The sequence below is a fragment of the Jaculus jaculus genome, chromosome 2 (assembly GCF_020740685.1).
Source record: "Jaculus jaculus isolate mJacJac1 chromosome 2, mJacJac1.mat.Y.cur, whole genome shotgun sequence".
NCBI classification, from domain to species: Eukaryota; Metazoa; Chordata; class Mammalia; order Rodentia; family Dipodidae; genus Jaculus; species Jaculus jaculus.
This window is the reverse complement of record NC_059103.1, coordinates 197,641,431-197,647,578: the sequence shown is the minus strand read 5'-3', so window position 1 is coordinate 197,647,578 and position 6,148 is coordinate 197,641,431. Positions and strand designations below refer to the sequence as shown.

The 6,148-nt window shown below is 60.6% G+C and overlaps 1 protein-coding gene across 1 annotated transcript in view; it reads left to right on the top strand.

Annotated features, from left to right (window-relative positions):
- Positions 1-667: 667 nt before the first annotated feature.
- Ptp4a3 (protein tyrosine phosphatase 4A3) overlaps positions 668-6,148 on the top strand; it is a 32,228-nt gene continuing 26,747 nt past the window's right edge. Inside the window, exon 1 of the mRNA XM_045143480.1 lies at positions 668-718. The gene's annotated coding sequence lies outside the window, so the exon portion shown is untranslated. The remainder of the gene's footprint in view (positions 719-6,148) is intronic.

The window sequence follows — 6,148 nt, the reverse complement described above, 5'->3', positions numbered from 1 at the left end:
AGTGCCATGGGGTCCTGTAGGATGCTACACGAAGGAGGGACTTTGCCTCCTCTCTTTTGCCTTCTGGGGTCTCTGGCCACGGAGAATGGATGGAAGGGCCGCTTCAGAAGCGAGGAGAGTGGCCTAAGGGAACACGGCTGAGTGCGTGTAGCGCCCTGAAAAGTCACTCGCGGCCTTTTGATTACTTGGGGCCCAAGCTTGCCCAGATAGGGGACCCCTGTCCAGTCCCTGGATCCCAAGGATGTGCAGGTTCCATGCATGGAGAGGAAGGGGGGCGGTCTCCTGGCCTCACCTCCCTTCTCGGCACCACTGTACACTCGCCCCTCCGGCCGGCTTCCCGCTGCACTCCAACATCACCTCCTATGAGAGCCACTGCGACCTGCCGCCACGTTGCCCGTGCCCAGCCAGACCTCCTGGGGCAAGGGGACCGGGCTCCGAGCGGCCCGGGTGGCGACCGAGGCTGCGGAAACTCTGAGAGGCTCCTAGCCTGGGCCTCCGGCCTGGATGCGGCCCCCGTCCGCACCCCACTGCCGGGACGGGTCTCGCGGGCGCGCGCGGGCGCGAGCAGGCGCGGGGGCGCTCCCATTGGGCCGTGCCCCACGTGACCCGGCGCGCCGGGCGCGCGCCCCGGCCGGCGACTCCGAGGCGGCGCCCGTGCGCGCGCGCGCGTGCCGAGTCCTCCGCGTCGCGTCGCGTCGTGCCGGCGCCGGACCGCCAGGTCAGTCTCCACCGCGCCGCTCGGGCGGGGGCGCGCGGGGGCCGCGGGCGCGGGCGCGGGCGCCGCCTCGGGGCTGCGCAGGCGGGAGCGCGCGCCGGCCTCCTGCGGCCTCCCCGCGGGGACCGGCCCCGGTGCCCGCGGCCGCCACGTGCGGGGCCAGAGCACAGCCGCTGCTGCCTCCCGGCGGCCAGACCGCTCCTCTGCCATGCCGTCTCGTATTCGTCCTGCCCAGTCCCCCGCTCAGGACCTGTCTCTGCTCCGACTCGTGCCGCAGTTTCCCCCTCGGCGTGGCCGGAGGCACAGAACTCCACGGCCTTCCCTCCCTCCCGTGGGGATGTCTCTGGGTCACCCGTCTTTGCTCTGGCATCTTCCGGGGCAGCTGGGCTGCAGAAGCAGGTCAGCAGTGGGTGTTAAGCCCCTGACTCCTGATGGCACAGGGTCGGGCAGGGGGCTGCCAGCAGGGTTAAGCTGGTGGCGCATGGCGACCCTGCAGGCCAGGGTCACTGAGGAGCAGTGTAGGCCCAGGCCGTCACAGGGAGCTGCACCCCCATATTAAGCTTCTCCCTGCCGTGTGCTCTAGAGTCACCTCTGACTGCGATGTTTGGTGCTGGGTGGCAGACTGGTGCGGACGCTGCGAGGCCGCCGACCAGCTGGGAGCCACTGGACACTGAAGCCTGTGGCCTCAAATCTTCGCCTGAGGTTACTAACCCATAGTCTCATTGAGGAGATGGAGGCCCAGAAAGGTGGAGTCTGGTCCAGGGCCCCAACCTGTGGACCTCATCAGTATCTTAGTTTCCCCACTCTGCAGGCTGCTGAGAGGGGCACATGGGTGGGCACCAAGCTTGCCCTCTGAGGTGAGGTGGGCTTCCGGGCCCCATACCGCTGCCCCTGCCCCTTTGCTGTGGACACAAAAGGGGAGAGGCCACATTGACCCTGTAGAATCCAAGAACTATCTCCAGATGTTCTCTCAAGAAGCTGCCCACCCCCAGATGTTTGCCTGGACTTGGAGGGGGCTGTTGATGAGTCCAGCCAGCCTCAGGACCTCTGCGGTTGGTAGGTAGGAAGGGGTGGGCAGCCCTGCACGCACGTGTGAGCCATGCAGGTGGTGTTCGAGGTGCCCTCCAGGCTGGGTTTGACCCACCCCCGGGGCTTCTTCCCCAGCTAGGGAGGGTCATTCTCACAGTGCCCAGGCTGGAGCTAGGCTTGGTTGACAGCGGCTAGCCTGTGTAGTCATAGTGGGCGTGCAGGCAGGAGGGGAGGCATGAAGGGCCTCTGATGGGCAGGCAGCTTGAATGCTGAGAGGTCTGGGGACACCAGGGGTGGGTGGATTGGGAAGTGGCTGGAGGACCTCTGGCGGGGGGTGGGGAAGGAGTGGCACTAACTGACCTGGAGCCCTCAGCAGATCCTGGGCTGTGAATGCCACCAAGCTGTCAGCTCAACGTCACCGCCCTGGGGTTGAGACATAGCACACAGAGCTGGCCGTGAGGATGGTGCAGACCTCCTGATACTTGCCGTACTGTGCAGGGACCATGTAGTGGCTTCCGTGGGGACTTCCATCTAGATGGTGACTATGCATCCCAGGAGACAGCTCACCAGAAGAGTGTAATGGTGTCATAATGGCGTTTGTCCAGGGGCAGAGCAGGGAGCTTCTGGGCTGGTGGCTGGAGGCGCAATGATTATTTCCCCAAGCCCTTGGCCTTGCCTTGTTCTGGAAGGGCCCTAGTTAGACCACTGTAACTGTTCGCTCTCACCTTTGACCACCCATGCTATGCCCTCTCTTTGGGCTGCATGCCTTGCGAGCCACCTCCTATAGGCAGCTTTCATGGGCTACTCAGGGCACTCTGTTAGCTGCCTCACCTCCATCCTGGCTGCTCTTGCTGTTCCTACTTTCTCTGATCCTTGAAGTCTTTGACCACAGTGGCTTTTTTGGCATCTACATACGCAGATCTGTGGGCTGGGCTGGGCTGGGCTGGGCTAGGGCCCAGGGCTGGCTTCTGAGTTTCTGGCCAGTACGTATTGTTTAGCCCAGCACTTTCTTCTCTCATAAAATTGGAATGATAGCTCTGCTGGCAAAAATAGTTGTGAGGTTCAGCCCTGGGGCTCAGCCATGGAGCTCAGGTGGTATGCCTGGGTGAGCCCCCGGGGATACCCTGGGTGCTCAGCTGGCAGGAGCACCCATCACGGGCCCTGGCTCAGGAGGAGGCATGGTATGAGCGGCTGGTAGTGTGCATGTAGGATCCCTCCTTGTGTGCCCTGGGAGGACAGGCTGGCCCTGGACAGTGTGGCATCACAGGGCACCAAGGGCAAGGTTGGGGCTTCTGAAGGAGTTATCTGGTGGAAGGGGTGTGTGTTTTCCCTCACAGGGTGCCTCAGTTTCTCTAGAGCCTCACTCTAGCCCCTGTGAACTGGGTCAAGGATACTGCTGCAAAGACAACTCAGGCTGCCAAGCCCAGGGGGAGTGGTGGCCCTAAGAAGCCTTGGGGACATATGTGGCTGCTGTTCTGGGCATATGGTGGAACTGCAGGACCAGGCTCAATGTGGTCTCAATTTGGCTAGGGGTTGAGCCCTAAAAGACAGCCACTGAGGACTGTTCCCTGGTTACTTTTCTCTAGGACTCTTGTGGGGGGGGGCACTGGAAAGTGTGGGTAGGCATGTGTCACCTCTCCTTAGGAGACCCACTCCTTCCTGAATCCCAGAACACATGCCCACCTACCTGTCTCCCACCCCAAAACCTCACTCCTTACGGGTATCTGCCCCAGAGGTGGGATCAGAGTGGTGCCAGGTAGTTATCACGGCATGCCTGGCACCATCTTGGCCTGGCCTGGCCTTCCCCAGGACTGTCCTGCAATGTAAAAAGGAAAGAGGCCTGGCTGGTATGAGTGTGGTTCCCCGGCCCTGAGTGACCAGGTGAATTCATAGGAGGTGGCCCTTGAGCAGTAGCTGGTAATTGTGGCACAGTGGTACCATTAATGGTGACTGCATGGCCCTTATGGCATCTTGCCCAATCCTTTCACCCTGGTGTGAGCTTTGCAGCTGGGAAGGACCTAAGTGTACAAAGATGTACCCTGGCCACTCTGCTAGCAGAAGAATAGGGATCTGGACACTGGCAACCATGTTTGGGGACCAGCACACCACTGTGGTACTGTATTCCTTTCTGGGGATGGCTCAGTGACTAGGCAAGGGTTGTGACCATCTGGATGAGGACCTCAGTGGCCAGTGAGCTGCTGTGCACATTAAGGTTTCCCATAGGCAACCTGGTCTTCCTTGCTCAGGGAGCCAGCAGTGTGTGGGTCTCATGGCCGTCCACATGGACCCCAGTTGCACCCAAATGCAGGGCAAGAGATTCTCCTACTGGAGAGTGGCCGGGAGGGGATAAAGCAGGGATGAGTTGCAGGTGATGGGGAAAGTGGCCCTCACAAGGGTCAGCTTGTCTGTACCAGCTTGGTCATGGCACCCTCTGAGCCTCAGTGTCTCTTCTGTTGAGTGGGAAAGCGACCCAGTAGCTGATAGGCTGGGCATGCTGAGCCAGGAGGCTGGGCTGTTGCATCCCGAGCCCACTGAGGGTCCTGAGGACATACCTGGGGCTTCACCTTCATGGTCTGGCTCATTAGATCCACCTGCATGGGGCAGGCATCGCCCTGGGTGGCACTGCCCACTGGCTGAAGGCCCTGAGTCTGGCTGCTTCTACCCTGCTCATGGGAAGCCCTTGTGCCCAGCACAGCTCCGGGCCACTTCCTCTGGGCCCTGACCATCTTCTGCCTCCTTAGTTCAGGGAGGCAGGACTGATAGCATCATCTACAGACGAGGAAACTGAGGCTCTGGAAACATGTTTGCCAGGGTGTGTGTGCTTATGGGGTACCAAACCCCTCCCTGCCCTGTCTTGAATGGTGCCTGCCACTGCAGGACAGATTCCCACCAGTGCTCAGCACGAGGTGTGGCTCGGTGGAGCTGTCACCTTGTGAGGTCACATGTTCTCTTGAAGTGGTGGCTCTTGAATCTGTGTGGCCTGCCTGTTCCTCTAGGTGGCTGGGAGGTGTTGGTATGGGGGACTCCTTGGTGAGGCAGGTGGGGTGGACGTGAGAACCCCAATGAATGGCTTGCCTGACCTATGACTGGCGTTTGTCCCTTTACAGACACTGACCTCTCAGGGTGCTGGAGTGAAGCTCTGCTGTTCTCTGCCCACAAACCTGTGTGGGCAGACTTGTGGGGGTCGTGACCCCTCCTGCTGCCCAGTCCTTTTTGCCCTGGCTCTGCACAGCTCCCACCTTTCCTGTGTTTGTCATGCCCAGATCCACAGAGATGAGGACACAGGACCCTGTGTGGTCTGAGCAGGTGGAGTGGGGAGACCATGATGGGCCAGAGTGGGGCCTTGGATGAAGACCCCTGGGTCCTAGTAAGACGCTGGGGGAGGGCACCAGTGGGCAAACCCGGGAGGTGGATCAGGGCCCAGGTTCCCTGCTGGCTGGCCCTTGGATGGCCATTAGCCCCATGGTCTCTGTTCTTATCTGCACGCTTAGGCTGGCCCAGATCTGGGGTGTGGCTTGCTCACGTGGTTTGAGGTACACACCTCCAGGAGTTCAACAGCCCTCCTGCATGTGCCACTAGATGGGATGTTGGGAGTTCAGGACTGAAGTATGCTGTGGCTTCTTTCTTTACTTTTCTTATTTATTTATTTACGGGGGGGGGGGAGGGAGAGAGAGAGGGAGGGGAATGAGAATGGACACACCAGGGCCTCTAGCCACTGCAAACGAACTCCAGATGCATGCACCCCCTTGTGCATCTGGCTTACATGGGTCCTGGAGAGTCGAACTGGCATCCTTTGGCTTTGCAGGCAAACGCCTTAACAGCTAAGCCATCTATCTCTCCAGCCCGGCTTCTTTCTTAATTGTGGGAGCCAGAGATAGGCAGCAGGAGTTATGGAGAATTTTAGATCCTGGCCTGTGGGGATTGGGAGTGGGCGTCAAGAGGAAGACTCCACTGGGGGCTGCTGTATTGGAGAGATCTGAGCCAGGAGATTGGGTTCTAAAGGCCTGTGTTCCTTAGTGTCCCTGACATCCAGACTTGACAGCCAAGGGGGTGATCGGCCGCAGGCCAGAAGGCTGCTGTGGCGCCTCAGTTTCTCCTCTGTAGAGCGGGTGGTGGACCCTCTGCTTCTGGCTTCTCTATCTCCTAGGAGCTCCAGGAGTCTGTTCCCATGGCCTCAGCCTCACCCTCCATAGACCCCAAGCCAGGGCCGGCCCAGCAGAGGAGGTAGACTGAAGGCAGTGGGTGGGCCTGCCCCATCCCCTTCCCATGGGACAGGGGCTCCTGGCTATACTCTGCCTGGGGCCCTCCTGTGACTCAGGCTTCCTGGAAGAGGCTCAGCTGAGTCCAGAGGATCCCTCATTCTGCCCAAAAGTCCCTGCCCCCCACCCCTCCTGCCTGGCCTGC